This window comes from Hippoglossus stenolepis, chromosome 12, assembly GCF_022539355.2.
Source record: "Hippoglossus stenolepis isolate QCI-W04-F060 chromosome 12, HSTE1.2, whole genome shotgun sequence".
Lineage (NCBI taxonomy): Eukaryota > Metazoa > Chordata > Actinopteri > Pleuronectiformes > Pleuronectidae > Hippoglossus > Hippoglossus stenolepis.
The window spans coordinates 7194735-7214355 of NC_061494.1; the positions used below are offsets into that span (position 1 = coordinate 7194735).

At 40.2% G+C, this 19621-nt stretch overlaps 1 protein-coding gene across 1 annotated transcript in view; it reads left to right on the top strand.

Annotated features, from left to right (window-relative positions):
* Positions 1-19621, top strand: part of plpp4 (phospholipid phosphatase 4) — a 48007-nt gene that overhangs the window by 2290 nt on the left and 26096 nt on the right. The window lies entirely within an intron of this gene.

Consider the following 19621-nt stretch of genomic DNA (forward strand, 5'->3'; position numbering starts at 1 on the left):
TACTTTAAAAAAAATCCCTGTCCACACGACCTTCATTTTACAAATAATGTCCAAACGCACAAAAATCACTGCAAGCGACAAATGCTCAAACACGCGTGCCAGTAAGTGGCGATAAAGTCTACATCAACGATCAGCCAAATGCCGGACAAGAACATTGTTAGCCTGCTCAGTGAGCTTATTCTCTTGTCATATTTTGTTGTTTTTAGCGCTGGGCATGTGCAAAATAAGCTGTGACATCATGATTTCCCAAAGGCTCTATTTAACATGTACACAGGTAAACAGAAAGTGTAGTAACAGTTTTTCTAACAGGTTTTGAAAATCTGAGTTTTAGTGACTTAAAACACTGTTTGCATGTGGACGAGAGGCCCAGATGCATAGAAAACGTTTGATTCACAAAATATCCACATTAGGTTTAAGACTCAACAAGAAGCTCTTAAGAAGATAAGAATGCATCAGAGAAAGATATTTGGTCAGAAATCTAATGCAAAGTCTGACCATTTTTTAGTCTGTGATACTGATTGAATAATGCAGATTGTAAATTTAATACATACAACTCATTCTCTGTAGACTCACCCACACAAACTGAGAGCCATGAATTCTCAGTTTATTCACATTTAAAGTTTTGCCAAAGATAAACTGCCTCAGAGGGAATATTGCATTTCATTTGTGTTTGGTTGCCAAGCTGACCTGTCTGTTCCATGCCTCAGGAAAGTGCACTGACCTCAGCAACAGGCCAAATATAAGATGTTCAGTTCAACCTAGAGTTATCAAATCGCGAAGGGCATTCTGTCATCATGGCTTGGTAGTCACCCCCGGAGCCACACATCACTCAAAAGTAACACAAAAAATGTAATCTAAATGTAAATGGATCTTTGACATTTAAGTGGAAAAAACAAAAGCGGACAACTTAATCAGAAATAGACAGAGTTTCTTTCTGCAGTCAGCTACTTAACATAGAAAGAAAGGATAATGAGATTGATGCTATTTCACTTTCCCTTGTAATCCAGAGCACAACAAGCAGGAGTTTAGACAAATACCAAGAAGTAATTTCTTCCTTGAGTGGTTGTGTTGAAGAGATCATGATCTCAATCAATCAACCAGCTCAGTGTTCAACTTTCTGTGTGTTTTGTTCCAAAGCTCATAGTTGGACTTTTGAATAGGCAGATTAATTCCATTAAATATCAGATTATTGGTTCCGTGTAGAAGAGGAGATCATGACAGTGGAGGCTAAACATGCGGTTAGAGAGCTCTAATTTGAGATTTAACAGATTAAGGCCTGAGGCCGAACAAATGGAGACCAAAACCCCTCTGTGAACTCCAATCAGCGCAATCTGAAAGCTTCTTGATGGAGTGATTGGCTGAAGAGAAGGGCTGCGTTTTTTTGGGCGGAGGTACACAACAAAATATAACAGATTTGTTGTCAAACAGTTTGGGCCTGCAGCAGCATGGACAATTTTATAGCAGAGTTTCGTTGGTGATATTTATCTTAATTTCAGCAGTGCAATGCTGTTTACACTGCTGTGTATAAATTATTGCTATTTTTAATATTTCCTGGTGTCTATATTGCGTGTTTACTTATTTATTGCTTTTAACTTACTTACTATCCCCGTTGCTGATATAACAGCAAAAAAGGGGAAAGTGTTAAAGCATATACATGTAGTCTTGCAGAATATCCAGTGTGTGATGGGTTAAATACACTGGGACACTGACAGTATGTTCGGGATAATGTTTGATAATAGTGTTGGGCTCACTCGTTTATTTGCAGCCCTGGGACATCGTCCAGAGCCTCGGCATGTCTCAGAAATCCTTGTGAGATGTTGGGAAGAAGTAGAGGCCTTAGCCTGTCTGAGAGTAAGCGGATTGTGGAGCTTGCACATTAGGGATGGAGGCTCTTGCGCTCTGGTTTTGTGGAGAAAATCTCTTTATAGAGAATTGGAAAATGTTGGTTATTTGTGTTATAGTTATTTGATTGATGATGAAATAAAATGTAGCTAAAAATAAAGGTGTAAACCTTCAAATTTGTTTGGCAACAATGTCCATGATTCCACCAAGTCTACTTTAATGATACTGTACAATACAACTTCTTACAGCGGCTACTTCCTGAGAAATGAAACAGGAAAGCAACAAGTATAACCAGTGTAACCAAAACACAGTTATATTATTCGAATAAAGAAGTCCGCTAGAAAAGATAACAACCACAATGTAAATTCATTCTGCCCAGTTATCTGCACATTAAGCCTTGGTGGAGATGGTTGCTAAGGATTTGGATGAGCACAGCCTTTCACCTGCAGCTCTTCAACCACTGTAACAGCTCACTGGGACTGCTCCTGCCTGCTCCATTAGCTCCTCCATTGCAAACTAACAAGGCCGTGGTTCAAAAGCTGTTATGTAGCTATTGACTGTGTAAGGTCAATTTGCAAAAGTGGAGACATGGTTTTAAACTCTTGTGGAACTGCTGTAAACAACTGCTTTTAATGGCAATTTGTCAAATTCTGCTTGGAAAGACGCTCACTCAGTAACGACGCATTCAGCGGACCAGTGGTGTTTATCACTCAGTCACATTTATTTACATTTATAAGGCTGCCCCGCTGTTGTGTTTCAGCCAGAAATGATCCACTAATTTAAGAAAATGCCCAAACTTACAGTTGCGTTGTTGTTGTAGATGCATTTCTTTTTTATAACTGATCATAGTTGACACTAACAATGGTGACAGGATGTCCCAATTGCATGAGCAGTAACTTAATCCAGCTCTGGTGTCGTGTAAAGAGAGTGAGCAGTTTACAGTGAGGCTCATACCACATAATGAAATACAATTCATACAATTGAGCTGGATTACATGCATGCATTGTTTCATGTAAATCCCTCATGCTTTGGTAGGCAACCGAATTCAGAATGTCAGACTCAGCCATGTCCAATAAAAACAACAATGCAGAGAGAGATTGATTAAACTGTACATTGAATCTGACTATTGCAGATAAAAAGTGATCAAAAAGATTATAACTTTACAGGAACATTGATAGTGGTAGTGCACTGACTCTGATGTACATATTCATATATTGTTGTGACTTAATTTAACTGATGTTTGTCGGAGGGGTTGTTAATAATAAATATGTAAAAACAGCTAATGTGAGAAATATTGAGTTAAAGTAAAGTTTTATATTTCATCTGAATATTTGATTTATGAAGTAGGTACAGGAAATGATTTAGAGGCCAAATGCTACATTACCCATAATGCTATTGGAGCAGACAGTGGAAACGGCAATGCTGTGAGAAGTTAGTTTGTTGTTGCTGATAGCAGACAAGTGTAAAAGATTCGGTTATCACACATGTATTCATTCGATTTTGTTCTCAAAAGAAAATCTCTGTTTTAAATCTGGAGTCTCGTCTCGTCATTTTGAAAGAAGCTGGGTTACGCTATGATTTACATGTTATCCTAAATTCAATCCACAAAAAGCTAAAAAACGTCTCATCTCAATGCTGCTGATCGAGGAAGTCCAACATACCAGTGTTGCTCCGTGTTTCCTCACACACACACAGTGTTGCTTCTCAGTTTGCGTTTGAGCCTTTCCCTTCTCTTGTGCTCATGAGTCATTTGCCATGTGTTTACTTTTCTTTATTTGTGTATTCTCTCTCTTCATTTTAATTTAACCATCAGCAGCCTCTGAGGCACATAATCACAGGTCATCCAATCCGCAACCCTCATTATCTTAGAGATGAAGAAAACAATTTAGTTTACAGGCTTCACAAGTGAATTTGGCTGGAGGGACATGAAAACACTTTCCAACCGGATGCTGGTGGGATTAAAAAAAACAAACAGTGTGACCTCTAAGATTTGTTCATTTTTCAATCTTTGTCCTAAGAGACAGCAACCATTGTTATACTTGATCATGTAAAATCAACCTGATTAATTACTCTGTCCACTCGGAGCTTATGAAAAGTCTATTCATGGATGTTCAATTAAACTAAACAAACAAATGATAATTTGACAAGTCACAGTTGAAAGCCTCAATGATTTCTGTGTTTTCTGCCAGATTTGATGGGTGTGTGTGGTGAATTTAGTATCTGAAAGGTCAATGAAAAAAGATAGAATGATATTGCAATATCAGATGGATTGAAAATGTACAAAAGGCAGAGGCAGATAGAAGATTTATGTGACAAGAAAACTGGAAAAAAAAGAAAGAAAATGAGCAGAATGGAGGTATTTGTGTTTAGCAGCTGGACAGAGGAGGGGAAGCAGAGGAGGGGAGGAAAGTGAGGATCAGCAAACGCTGCAGGTGATGTGGCAGAAATAACTGTGATTCCAAAGACAGCCAAGGCAGCTGACTATCACAGCAAGACCAGGGGTTCCCTGACGGCTCAGTATGTCACTGCTCTAAGCCTCCTGGCATTTCACTCTCCACAATCAATTGATCAGCTCATTATGTCTCGCCGTCCCTTCTGTCATCTATCCAACCTTATCTCTTTATTTCTCTGTGGGCAGCTCACCGTCTGTTCGCTACACCGGTTCCTCTTAAAGGAGTACACCAAGGTTTTTTTGCCACATTCCTATTAGTCAACCAATTTATTAGACGATGAGAATTTACTACAAAAACTTACACATAAAACGTCTGATTCTGTTGCTAGATCGTGGTTACCAATAACAGTGGTGACAAAAATACTTTGTTTTCTGTGACCTGGTGTTCATTTCCTGTTTCATACTGATAGCCAGTGTTGTTTCTTTTATCCATGACCTTAGCTGCATATTTATCATTAGAACCATGATGATAAAATTTCTCCACCTGACTATCATGCGAGATTTCCCAAATTTGAACAAGATGGTTATTTTTACGAATCCGCCACGCTTCCACAGCCTCAATGGTGTGCTTATTTTTGTTTCCTTGACGACGAAGGTCAGTATACACTCACTGATGGCACTCCCATATGGACTGTATTCTTGTTACTATGACGACAGAGGTCTGGTTATGTTGTATCTGAGGGTAGGGATGACAGACAACCTGCATGGTCACTCAGGGTGGAGGATTTATTAGAATGTAACACAACCAATCGATCAATCAAACTTTAATTGTAAAGCACCATTCATGTTAGTACTTCACAATTGACTGACGAGGAAAGAATAAGACAAAAAAATGCAGAGAATAAAATACAATGAAATATATTTTAAAAGCCATATTAATAAGAAAATCTAAATATATATAATAAATCTATAATAGGGGAGATAAAACTTTATAAATATAAATTAACAGATTCAAATTTAATAAAACTGAAAGAAGAGAAGAGAAAATATTTCAGGGAAATTTTATACAAATTGTCTGGTTTGATAAATCTCATGTTGTTCATGCTATCACACAAACAAGAGAACGACTGTCTACTCACTAAATGTGTAAACTATGCCTATATGTTGTGTCCCCTGGTTTACTATGGCTGCTGAAGGTTTCCTAACTACGACACTTAACATCTTTATTAGCTGAAAGCACTGACTTTCTGAGAGGACTCACTTCCAGGCTGCACTTGTGTTGCAGAGACTTCTGGGAGAATTCATTAACCTCAGGAGAGAAACAAATTAGATTCAGATAAAATGTATTGTGAACAGAGAAAATAGACGTTGGTGCTTTTAACGCCAGGTGCTTTGGATATGAAGGAGACTTCCCAGAGAGCCTTGACGCACAAATTCAAGACTTCTAATGAATGTTTCTGATTGGACGGTTCAAAAGATGACCCAGTATCCAGAGTTGAGTTGTTGCAGGGGGGTGGATTGGTCATTCAATGATTTCAGCACTGAACTGACAACTGAATGACAGCAGGTAGAGAGAACATTTTAAACTTTGACAGGTGATTGGCTCAATGCGAGTGTGTCAGGTTGTGATTGGATGGAAAGAGAGAAGGCGATAGCGAGAACTCTGCATCTGACTTAAGGCTGGTTTATAGTCGCTGTAGTGTTGCTGGTGCGATGGTGCACCTTCACAAGCCTCTTTACAACTCGTCCTGCAGAGACCACAGAGGCAATCAAATAGTGCTGACATCCTGGGAAGAGATTGCCACTTCACTTGGCAGATACAGGGACGCATTTTTCCGGCGAGTCTGGAAGACCATGAGAGATCGCTTTGTTAAAACCAAAATAAGGTATTCTGGCAACACAGGGGGCAGTCGTGCTGATTCTGGTGGAGCTGGGATGGCTGTGCCAAATCATCAAGCACAGAGAGCCTGAAAACAATTTTGATGGTGTGCATCATTTTACTAGGCAGCCTACTTTGCTTAATTTCTTGTGTCTTTATCCACAGCCTATTTTCTTTTTACGCCCACTAGTGGTTCGGATCATATTGCAGCGCGTTGACCATAAATGCCTCTGTGCTTGCGTATAGTTCGCAAGCCATCTACGTAGTCTCATGTGAAAAATGCTTTAGGACACATGTGCAAGAACACAGCCTTCATGACTGAAGTTAGCTTTATTTTGTAGAGCTGCATTCTTCGTCCTAAATATGAATTAATTTCCAGCCAGTACTTATATCTTTCATTAGAAATGAGACAAGAATTAAACAACATTTTATTGATGAAATGTATCAATATCAGTTCCAAGCCCAGGAGATGTGAATGATTGCTACAGTATTATAGAGATATAGTGCATGATATTTTATGTATGGTTGTTCCTGTATTTACTCTATTTGTCTCCAAATGTTCTGTAAAAATTCACCATTAGCCAGTAGAAGAAGAAATATCTGAACCATGACTGCAGCTCAGTAGGTGGACACTGAGTTGGGGGGGGGGTGATTCTGTAGACCTTGAAGTTGTAGACTCAGTGTCGAGGCAGAGAGGAAGATCCCCTCACTGTTTTACACCTCTTCCCATCACAATGTCTCGCACTTCACTTTTCCCTCCACAGTCCCTTTCTCAGGTATATTCTTAGATCTGCTCCGTTACTGTCGTTTCTTGAATCATACTCTTACCTGTACAAAGACAGAAGAGAGGCTGAGGAGATGAAAGAGCCTCCCTCCAACTGACACACACACACACACACACACACACACACACACACACACACACACACACACACATACAACACACACACACACACACACACACACACACACACACACAACATAACACATATGTTGCAGTCCCTTGGCCGAGAGCTCAAAACAAGCAAGCCCCTTTCCTTCTGGAGAAGCCTTCATCGCCACATGTCTGTGTGTGTGTGTGTGTGTGTGTGTGTGTGTGTGTGTGTGTGTGTGTGTGTGTGTGTGTGTGTGTTCCCCTCAGGCCCCTGGGTTCTGCTGTCAGACCAGACTCTTTCCTTGATGACTCCTCTGTGGTTTCCTTGAGAAATGCACTCCAGAGTGATAGCTCAGTTTTTTGCCACAGCACAGGGTGAATCATACATATCATTCAGACCCTTTTCACTTTTTGTTACACTGCATTGTGTTGTGCAATCAATTTCAAATTAATTGAAATAGGCCTTAATGACAAAACATATACATTCTATGTACCACCAGTGTGTGGCAGAACCCAATAGTTTTACGTGTGGTCAAGCCATCATTCACTTCAAACAAGCTGCTGGTAAGATGGTCCTGAGGGAGCTGATATGCAGGGTTAGTGACATTATTCTGTCAATTGTCTCACTTTGAAATATGTTTGAAATATGAGAGTCTTAGCTGAAGAGACGCACACCACATACAATCCAAAACCACATGACTACATCCAGGTTTCAGAATAAGGTGTTATAGCAAAGCATATACCAAATAGATACTGTACATGTAAGATTATTGGATTACACCCAAAGGAAGTTTAAAATTTGCTACCTATGGATCTTATAAATAAAATAAATACCTATAAATTGTGAGAGAAAATACTTTATTCTTTCATTTGAGCTGGAAAAACATAAAATAAATAATTTCTGAATGTAACTGGTACATCTGTGTCCAGGATATTTGTTTGATTTCATCAAATTAGATATTTTCACGTGTACATTTTTTACATTTATACACTGAAATGTCCCCCATAGAGAGGATGAGGAAGAAGTATGTAAAGGGCCCATAATAGGGTACAGAAAACAAAAATCCATACAATTTAGATGATTACACACTAGGATTATTTTATATTCAATTTCTGCCAATAGATCCCTTTATTACACACTGAACCTGTAAGAGTACTTGGAAAAGTGTGTACAGTGTAAAGTCGACCCACACACATATTTTCTATTATTTTTGGCTAAATCGAGCTCTATCCAAGACTGTGTGGGTGTGTTTAGACAGGGACTGACTGACAACTCCCTCACTCTCCTGTTAGCTTCGATTCCTTCAACATTTATATCAGTGCTTGGAGTTTGGTGACGTCATGTCCATCCACAGAATATCTTAAAACACCAGTGGGTGTACAGGGTCTGTAAGTTATACCACTAGCTATATACTCAAAAAAGTACTTTTTGTAAACCACATTTAAATAAATTTGAAAAAAGCATCAGGTTTGATCATTGGCAGCTATGAGACAATGACAACAGGGACCAGCTTGGATGGCTGAACAGATTTAATGCAGTGGCTGGGTCCCACTCTGTGATTCCCTGCTGATCCAACTTTTGTCTGCCAGCATGACTCCTCCCTATGTTTCTCTGAAAGAGATAAAAATCTGAGAAAATCAGAAGACGCTTCAACGTGCATTGTTTTAATAGGGATTTATCCCTGTAGTTATTTAGTTTGCTGAGTTATTCCTACTGTGGGTATTGTCCATTTACACATGTTATTTAATATTTTTGCAAGTATGACAAACAAATCATTCCATGCTTCATCCTCTTCAAGAAGATAAGAAATTGAAATGAAAAAGGTTTATTTTCTGGAAAGACACTCCAAATGATATCTAAACTCATTCAGTATATACACTTTACAGATCAGCAGATGTATTTTACAACATTACAGATCCATGACAATACAACATCACTCTCTAAAAATGTTTCTGCGTATGTGTAGTATCTATCTTTGGTTATGTCAGATGTTTGCATGTGCTTGAAAAGATGGTGGCTTGTATGTTGCTGTGCACATTTCCACATGCACATTGGCTTCGGAAGCTAAAAGTGAAGCTCATGCTAAAGTGTAAATTGTTCCAGTAAATTTGATTTTAATTAGTTATTTGATGCCTGTTGCACCGAAAACAGGCTGAAACGTCATATTGAAAGCTTAGAGTAATTTACGATTGGTCAAGCCTGTGTATGGGTGGGACCGTTAAACTAATGATGCCAAAGACACAAGAGGGCGGCACCTGTATTGAGAATAGGGAGGGAAGTGGACATGTGTTGTCCATAAAGATGGTGAAAGATAGGTGAACACTGAGCATTACAACACTAATGTCAGCCTTATGTCGCTATCTGTTTCCACAGCTTCACAGTTGGTGTGAGTGATCAGGCTGTTTCTGTTTAATTCTGTCCTGCTCCTCTCCCATCTTTACCCAGTTTCTTACTATGACACTTACAAATTTACCTTCATGCCCTAAGTCCATTAACCTACACACAAGCAAAGACACACATATACCCAATAATACTATAAATATAAAAGAAAATAAATAAATAAAAAAAGTAGCACTTTTTGGTGTTTTTTTCTTATTTTTTCATTTGTCACCGGTCTGCACCTTCTGTTTAGAAACATCGGGTGTTTGGTCTGAGCTGATCACAGATAAATCAGCGTTTCTCAATGTGTTTTTCACGCCCCCTGTGGGGGATACAGACTCATGACAGGGTAGGTGCGTGTCATTGAGTAAAAATAAACAAACCATGCTTCATATTAGAAATGGTGTTCAAACAGAGACTCTGTGGAGACATATTTGATGGGGATGAAAAGAAACAACAGACACCGCTTCTGAGAAAAACAAGGCAACCGAAAACCAAGTCAGGGAAACACGACAAAACCGAATTTGTTTTTTCTGTTCACGGTGAAAGTGGTGGGGGATGAGGAGAGACCAGTGTGTATTTTATGTCGGAAAACTCTGCAGGAACATCCCTTTGTAAAAGCTGCATCGGAGAAACAACAAAGCACTGGCATCATACATAACCATGCACAGAACTGTCCAGTGAAAGAAACCAACAGCGGAGGAGCTCATGCCCCCGCAGCTTTGGCTGTGGATTCAACTACGACAACACCACATAATTGAAATCTGCCCTTCTGTCAATCACACACACTTATGTGACTGATTTCAAATGACCTTGAAGAACTCACTGACAAAACTGAAAGACAAACCTTCTACAAATGGATGAGGCTGCTGACAGATTTGAAATATGCTTGTATATTGCTTATGTTAACTTGAGGATTTTCTGTTTCATAAGTGTACTCCAATTAGAGCTGGGTATCTTCAGGTTTTTTACGATGCAGATGATAAATTGATACTTTAAAACGGTTCCGGTGGTTAAACGGTGCCAGAACTGATACTTTTTTCTTTAAAAAGGGACAAAACTATGGTCGACGAAAAGAACAGCTTTTTTATTGCCAAGGCAAATTAGAAGTTTAGATTGAACATATTTAGTTTGAAGTATACTCATACTACAAATATACAAATGTAAATTGGTGCAAAACAAATATACATAACATCATCCCATAATGAATAAAACAATAATAAATAACAGTTTCATATTAAACAGGTTTAAATGTATCTCACCAGGTGCTTCTTTGGGTTTGTTGTGTTCCTCACTTTACACAGAATTGTTTTAAAACGTTTTGCTGCACTTCCCAGTGTCGGAGTCCTTTCAGTTATGACTATGTTGAAGCACCGAAATCAGCTTGATCTGGTCCAGTAGGTACCATGTGTGTAGGATCTGATGCCTGATTGGCAGCTGATTTCAGTGCCCGACCTTAATCCCAACAGAGTGATAGCTGCTGAGCTCTTTGGGCTTCTTGACTGCTACCTGTTGAATGGAAGAATTGTGTGGGTGTTTGGACGGATGGTGCACGGACCACGGCAGGGAAAAGGAAGGGTTCACAGGCACTAATCAAGAGCCACATGTGCAATGGATGCTCTGTGTCATACACAGAAAAGCTCCAGTATCAGAGCAGATTAACCTTGAGCTAAACGAGGTTGACTGATGTTGTAAGCATGGTTTATTTAAGCACGGCAGTTCCCCACACAGTTCCTGTCTGAGCTCAGAGAGGAAACTTTGGAGGAGGAGCGTTTGTTTGACGTGCAAGTTAAGTGACAGCCTCTGGTGAAACTGGCCTATTTCAGCGATATATTTGGAAAGCTGAATGACTTAAATCCACAGCTTCTAATAAGAGACAAGCACCTTCCTCACCTGACAGACAAGATCAGCCTGTTCACTCAGAAGCTGGAGAAGTAGGCCATGTGACTTGAAGTACTGATTCCTTCGAGAATCCGTGCAAAGTTGATTGTGGAGCTCCCTCAGTGATTCCACATCTGAAGGAGCGTACATCTTCCCTGATGTGATTCCTCCAAAAATACTTCAGTGCTCAGTCTATCTGGGTGATAGATCCATTTAATGCATTCAAAGCACCTGCTGATTTCAGGTCTGCAGAAGAGGACTAGTTCATCGAGGTGACATCTGACTCCGACCGGAGGCTGAGATTACAGCTGAGACTCTGAGTGGAGAGGCAACATCCTCTCACAGAGCAGAGGGCAGAGGGCTGTGAGTATTTGGCTTCCCTTTGCCACTTCCTATTTCTGTGAGATGGGCTTATCTGCTTTTGTCTTACTAAAAACAAAGCACAGATCTAAGCTCAACACTGAGCACGACCTGAGAGCGAGAAGCTAGTCATCCAATTTTGATCAAACGTGCAGCGTACAACGATTTATTTCAGCCTCTGATGTATTTGTAGACTCTCACTAATCTTATCTTTATCATATATCTGCCTTTGTGCATTTTTTAGGACAGACTGAAACTCATTGTTTTTGTTTCAGCAAAGTGATTATGTGTCTCTTCCCTGCTCTCGCTGTCCGATCAATAAAGGCAAAATGCCCCCAAATATGTATTTTATTTTTTGGGGTCTATTTTTGTAATCATAGAATGATGGGTGATTTTGCAAAATTTGAGAAACTTTAAGTGAAAGTTGCTTTTTGGAATATTGCCGTGGTAGTGAAGGCATGCATTTTTTTCCCCAGTGTAAATTATTAAAAGTACTTGCTGAGTGTAGCCTATTCCCTAATATAACGGTCTATTAAGTCAGGAGGGCTGAGTCTCAGTCAAGGCGGTGGAGTCTCCGCTGCTGCAGGCCAACTTTGCTCTTGTTGAAGGAGGCGGGGTCTAATCTTACCTACTTGCTCTGATTGAATCGGTGAACCAGTTCCCCTCTCGTTAATAATACATTTTTAAAACTATAAAAAACAATGTGAACATGGAATGCAATTCATTGAAACAAATGTAGTGGAGTACAAGTGATAGTACCTGAAATATAAATGTACTTGAATGAAGTACAGCTATGAAAAATGTACTCAAGTAACTTTATATAAATACAAACCATTTAACAAAGTAAATGTACTTTGTTACATCCCACCACTTTGAGCGGCTAAATAGCACGGAAAGAGCATCCTATCCCTCTGTATCCCTGCACCACCAGAGCTCGGCCTGGTATTTTATTCTTTCTGTCCCCTTTAGCCAACTTGAGAAGAGACCTCTCCGGGGAATTCGGTGCTGGCAGAGTGTCACTCAGCATCTATCTCACTCCCCTCCTCCCCCACTCCCTGCCTCGCCTGTGACATGACCAGTGCTGTGCATTCCTGACACACTCGGTCAAGAGCCTGACTGTAAGCGCTAACGCAAACAGAGACGGAGCGAGCCGGGGATGTGACATTTATTGGACTCGCAGGATTCTGACTTGCATTGCATAATACATAATGGATACCTGTAGGAAAATACTTAATGTCCGTCCGTACATTCCAGTAATTTTATTTATTTAATATGATTACATTAAAATGCTGTTTGCTGTAATTGAGATGAAGATTTTAATGTGATTTTTTTTTTCCCCGAGAGCAGGTGGCTCTACATTTTCTTTTCCACAGAGTAGCGACGATTATATTGGAAATGGATATTAGAATTGATATTCTTCTCCTTAGAGGCACCAGACCCGCAGTCCCCAGGTCTCAGTTCTGTCTCCAAGCTTCATCCCATTGCTATAACCAGCCACAAGGCCTCACCTTCAGGCCTAATACCTTCTGTTTCCTCACTTTTCCCTGCAGTCCGGTCCTTTTTCAACCAAAAAGGTATAGCCTGAAATGTAGGATTTCAGTTTATGGTAATCTGGCAGGTAGATTAATGCTATAGCCTGATTTAAACTCACCTTTCTAAAAAGAGCAGTTATCTCCCAGCAAACAGTCAACACCCCACATAAGCACCCATTAGTCGTCAAGGCAGCAGTGCTGTGCTCTGGTCCACAGGTCCAATAATGAATGAAATAAAGTGGCATGATTAAATCAATAACGTATCCTCGGTCTGTCAGTCGCCTCCCTTCTTTTTCCACTGTGTCCCGTTCCTAATCGAATTGCAGCAGCAGCGCTTTATTAAATCACAGATATCCGGTCATCTTTATTTTAATCGAGCCATGCCAGAGAACTTAGATTTGATTTTGCAGGAATAGCAATTGCAGGATTTATTTTTTTCCTGTGTGGAGTAAGAAATGGAAACTTAAGCAAAACCTTCCAGCAGTGATGAGTGTGTAAGTTGTAGATTTGTGATTAACTGAGACTCACCTGCTGCGGCTCTTATTCATCAATCATTGCAGATTTTTCCTTTTTGTAAGTGAGAGCATTGTGACAGCACATTTCCAATGCGGCTCTGGGAAAGCTGATGTGCACTGTGGTGATAACATATCCATTTAGTGTATTTCTAATAGACTGCAGGTAAAAATGTGCCTTTGAACCACTACCAGGCTTTTTGAGTACACTTCTTCATTGTAACCCAATACAGATTCAAGTGATATAACCTCATGGTAAATTATGATAAGTGCTATGAGTTTTGACAAATGATACAACACATGTGCCAAAAAAGTGTATTTTAAACAGAGTTGAACATTTTCGGGAAATTATTCTCTCTTTTTATTTGTGGATGTGAACAAAATGTCAAACTACTCATTGTACATTCATTTAAAGAACTGAGAAGGTTAGTAACGCTGTCGGTACTGTTTTAGTTTGAAAACTCCAAGGTTTGCTTCGTAATCTGGACAGGCAAAAATTGAAGCATTTAAAAACGCTTTGCTTGTACTGATTCTGTGCTTATATGACTCGACTAACAGCAGTGAATGCAAAATGTTGTAACCATGTACTGTCAGAGTTCCACCTCGTCGTTGGTCCAAGGAAATTTCTCTCTCGTCTTTCTTTTCACCATTGCTGTTACACAACCAACTGCAGAGTAAACAATCTGCTTTCTGTTTACACCAGCATGCACATGACCAGTGCATGTGGAAGGTAACGTGATATATGTTTTCTATTAGTGTGGAGAGGGATTATTACTGATGCTGAGCTAAAATGCTCTACAGATAAAGATTTGTTACAGAGTTCTTTACTCATCAAAAATATAAGATATCCCAAAATAAACACAGAGAGCTAAACGTTTTAATACAATCTTCTAACTTAACACATACTGTTGATAAAGCATGACTTATTTGATAAGACTAAAAGTGTATTTTGGACATATCCTATCAAGGTCCTTACATTTTTCTGATGAATTTTCTCATTAAAAACTAGCTTGTGTTATTTTTGGCTATTTTCTGTTATCCCACCACTGGGACATAACTCAGCCAGGAATCAAAGAGCAAGCAAACAGTCTGCGCCACCATTCTGTCTCTTCTTATGTCTTCCCACTTCTTTTCTCTCTCTTCCTCACTGTCATTTCTACCGATACGTATATTTAGATACAAAACATATCAAGTCCCAAGCACTCAACATTGATTTGATGGCAAGTAAAAAAGGAGGAATGGGAATTTACCAGCAGTAAATGAACCAGTGGATGCACTGAACAGAGGAGGATGGGAATTTCCCTCAGGACTTAACACCTGTAATCCTGATGACTTTTAAATCTTATAAGTCACTTTGCTGTAGCTCCCTGCCATTTGATTAAATAACGGGAGTAATAAGAAGTGGGTGACATGTGGATGTTATGATGATCGCCTACCTCTGATCTGATGGGAAAAATCATTTCACAGTGTGTCCCAGATCCGGCAGATGGTCCGCTCTAGTTTTTTTTCCCTCTCAGTCCCTACACTACACACACACATATTTGCACACACGCACATCTTGCTCCTGTAGCTCAGCTGCACCTCCTGAGAGTGGAAATGCAATCAAACGTAAGTGGACACAATGCCCTGCATGCTTTTGGATGTGTCCCTGGATGGCAGCAGGTGCCCTAACAGTCATAACCTGTGAACAGCTCTGGTGCAAAGTGCGACAAAGTGAGGAAATCGGCTTAACCCCTCAGCACTTACCAAGGACAGGTCTTGCCCTGAGCTAACTTTAAGGCATCCACACAGCAGCTCACAGTGCGCTCTGCTTTGTGCCTCTGTGTTGCGGACGTTTTAAAGCTCCGTGATCTTTTCCATTCCCCTGAGAGGTGAAGGTCACCCGGGCTGTCTGCTAAGTGAGAGGTGCTGTGCGAGTTCTGCTCTGTGGCCTCCTCTACCTGAGGATAAATGCTGTCTTATAATGGCTCTGGGCGTTTGGCTCCGGCTCAGCCAACCCCTGCTAGCACGACATAATGTGATCAGTATTGATGAAAACGCCCGGCTTCTGTTTCGATGTATCTGTGATAGGCTGATGCAGGAATACACCAACACAGACACATCCACACAGAGCCACCCAAAAGATTACTTTCAGACTTAGTTTTGTTCAAATTAATCCAATAAGCTATTCCATTCATCTGTATGCCTTATTGCTTCGCAGCATCTCTAACTAATTAAGGACGGGTTTCCCAACTTTTTTAACTTACTGTCACGGTGGCACAGCAGACGATGTTTATTCCCAAGGCCACAGCCACAGATTCTGCCCACTGTGCATTGTAAATCAAGAACTTTCAAATTAACTGCTCGTATTGTTCTTGATGCTGTTGAGTGCTAAACTCTACGATGTGTTTCAGCAGGGGAGAGAGAGAGAGAGAGAGAGAGAGAGAGAGAGAGAGAGAGAGAGACTCACTCACACACTTGGTGACGCTCACTGTCTCTCCCTCCTTAAAGGAGGAGAGGGGAGATCTTGAGAAATAATTCAGTTTTATTTCCTTGGCTGTGGCTGTGCAAGACAGATTTAGAATATGCATCTAGTAGAGATGGATTGGAATTGGTGATGATAAATTGGCCCAGTTACAGAGCTCCAATGGAGAGGAACAGGGAAGAGACAAAGAGATAAAAAAGTTCCTGAGTTGGAAAAGGTCAGATGTAAAGTATTAAAGCCAAGAACATAAAGTAGTCATGTTTGCTCTTTGTGGAAATTAACGTGGAAAATTCCGACATACCCTTGGTCCACTGAGCACAGAAAATGTATACTCAAAAGTTTTGGTGCCACCATCTTGGAACTTCTCACAGCTTCAGAACTTCACAGATTCATCTTCAGACCTGCTCGGTTGTGGATGAATATATAACGCTGGAAGCCTCTATGTGTTTGCAGAAAAATGCCTCCAAACAAATCAAACACAAGCTGTTGAAAACTGTAGTTACTCCCCTGGCAGCCAGCAGGCAGTCCTGTGTTCTGGGCCTTTTGTGTATGGGCACGTAGAAAGCTCATCTGTTTTGTCCAGAGATGGTCAGAGGGCCACAAGTCTCATTGGAGCTCTGATGACAGTCTGTCTTTGCAGAAAAACTGTTTTCTTCTTACACTTTTCTTTTCTGATTGTGTATCTTTGTCTCTTCTCACTGTCTCTATAGGCTCTGTCATTTATTGTACGGTAAAGGGTTGCAATCTCACAGGTTTTAGGGTTGGAAACAGGAGGTTGGTGGATGTAGGGTTTTTCTAAATGAGGGGCCATAGAGGGGCCACAATTTATAATTATATGTCCAACCTCTATGCACAATTCCTGATTCAGTAAGGTGCACATTTAAGTCATTATATGTTTAGCTCCTGTTAGCTCTATAGCTTTGAGCATAGCCACACATCATTGAATAGATTTTGAAAATAGTTTGTTTAATTCAAAAAGCAAGGTATTGTTAGTAAGTAGCTTGTTTATTGAAACCAAAATAAAAGACTACTGACAGGACAAATGCAGTTCAGAGGCCAATCAGATTTCAGCAGGGGCCAGTGACCCTGCCCGTTGATCCACCCCTGGTTGGAAATGAGGAAATGAATGAGGAGCAAATGTAATATAAATCTTTTGATGATACATGTAAAACCTCTTATGGCTGTTAACCAAATATTTTTACCAGTCTAAATCTGCCACTTCATCTCACCCTCTCTGCCTCTCTCTTTGAATCAATGTGATTACAATTATTTCCCAGCAGGGTAACCTGGACTACATGCAGCGTATGTCATTACCTCTCCAAGCTCTACTAATCCACATTGTCCTTCCTGCTTCACACAGACAAATGCATCCGCTGTCAGCAGCCTGTAAATGATGCACTTCCTACTGATTTCATCTCGGCCTCTAAATTACAATAAAATGAATTCCCTGGAAGAGCAGGCACTTCCATCCACAGAATCAAAGATGAACCCTTGATTAATTCCAACTGTGTGCTTGAAGTTTGGAGCCTGGAGGCCTTAAAGCACGCCTCAGCCTTATTGGAGTTTTTCTTTTCATAACATTTTTTTTCTTTAGTTGCAAAAGAAAAGATGAGTCAAAAACTCAATCTGAATCCTTTGAGGGCAGTATTGATTTGATCGAGGAGATTTCATACAAATTCTCCAAAAGAAGAGGAATATTACTTCATGTCCAAAAGGCATTTTAATTTTGAGCTTATGAAAGTGATCATCCCTCGCAAACAAAGGGATGGTGAAAGTATCTGAAAATACAGTTCTGCAGTGAACAGCTGGATCGTTCCCAATTACATTTCTTCATGGCAGGTCAAACTATTTTTCTTTGCTGCTTTTTTTAGCTGTTATTGTGAACATTAAAGATCATTAGCAGTCAAGCTTAGGTCTCAACAACCAACACAAAATAGTACTGTATATACAGTATATGTAGAACTAACGGGATTGGTGGGTTATTTTTTTCCACCAATTCTTTAACATTGTGTTTTTCACTGTTTTCCCAGGCAATAATCAATGGATCTTGATGAAATCAGGCACATTTAGGGGACTGATATCTAAGAGTGTGTGCAATTTGCTGCGGCTTGATTGAATTTAAGTGGACTATTGAGACTTGACTGAGCAATGTGCTTTACTGATTGCTTTTTTAGTTACAGAAAGTCAATGCACTGACTGACTGCATTTTTTTCATAAGGCAGCGCGTTTGTGCACACGACTCTGAACCCAAGGCAAATATTATGAAGATAAATTATATGTATGGTTACCTTGGGGGGAGAGGGAGCCTCAAACTCATTAAGACGTTCCGGGTTGGATGCAAGATAAGCCTTAAAGAGTGACTGGTAGACCACTACAGTATTAAATTACCTTGAAGCTGTGTGTGTACGTGCGTGTGTGTACGTGTGTGCGTGCCTGTGTGTGTGTGTGCGTGCGTGTGTGTGTGTGTGTGTGTGTGTGTGTGTGTGTGTGTGTGTGTGTGTGTGTGTGTGTGTGTGTGTTCTATGCTCTATGCTCTATGCTCTATCTGTCCGCTTTTAATCCTTGGTACAAGAAAATAACATCCTCTGTCACTGATGTCTGAACAAGAGCTGAAGAGAGAACAAGCCAGGGAGAAATGGGGGTAATTCATGAAGGGTACTGTGTGTATCATTAGCGCAGTTTAATTTATTGTGTGTGACACATGCCGTAAATGTAATGCAGCTGAAGTGAATCATGCACACGGGCGCAGCAAGGTGTAAAATGAGCTGGTACCGATTAGGCCGCTCCCTTGTGAAAACATCGTGACACATAGTTATCAGCAGACCAACAAACAGACTTTCCACACTGGGTAATATGCTACATGTCTTTGACAGCGATAAAGATATATCTGATATTTGTTCCTGTAACTTTGAAGCAAGGAGGAAATAAGAACATCTGTAGTACACAAATCCGTATGATTTTTTAATGTGGGAAAGGTTTGTAGAAGATTTGTGTGTCTTTTGAGCCATCGGCCTCCTCCACATTCCTACAGTTGGATTCACACTGAAAGGCTGCACAGGATCCAGGAGCCAGTAAGCGGCTTCAGTGAAGCAGACATGTGATAAATGTCTCGCTAAAGGGCATGTAGTTGTATAGGGAGAGCATTACTCAAGCGCTATTTCCCCCCAGATTGAAACTGTTCATCTGGGGAAAGAACTGCTGGACCCAAAGAATCCCTCCACAAACCTCAGGCAGCTGCCCAGCTTTATTATTTAATGGGTTATTTGTTTGTTTGTCTCATCCATGCACCCACTAGTTGGAAATCACTGATCTAGAATAAAATAAAATGATTGAGCCTAGAGTGTATTGTATGAACATAACACAGTGAATGTGCCATTGGCAGGGAAGCTGAGGAAAGAACCAGAGTTAGATTCAAGTCCTGCAAAATGCAAACAATTTAAGATATTTTCCATTTTAAGGCCTTAAGTTATTCTCTGGATTCCCGAGCGAGCAGCACTTTTCTTAT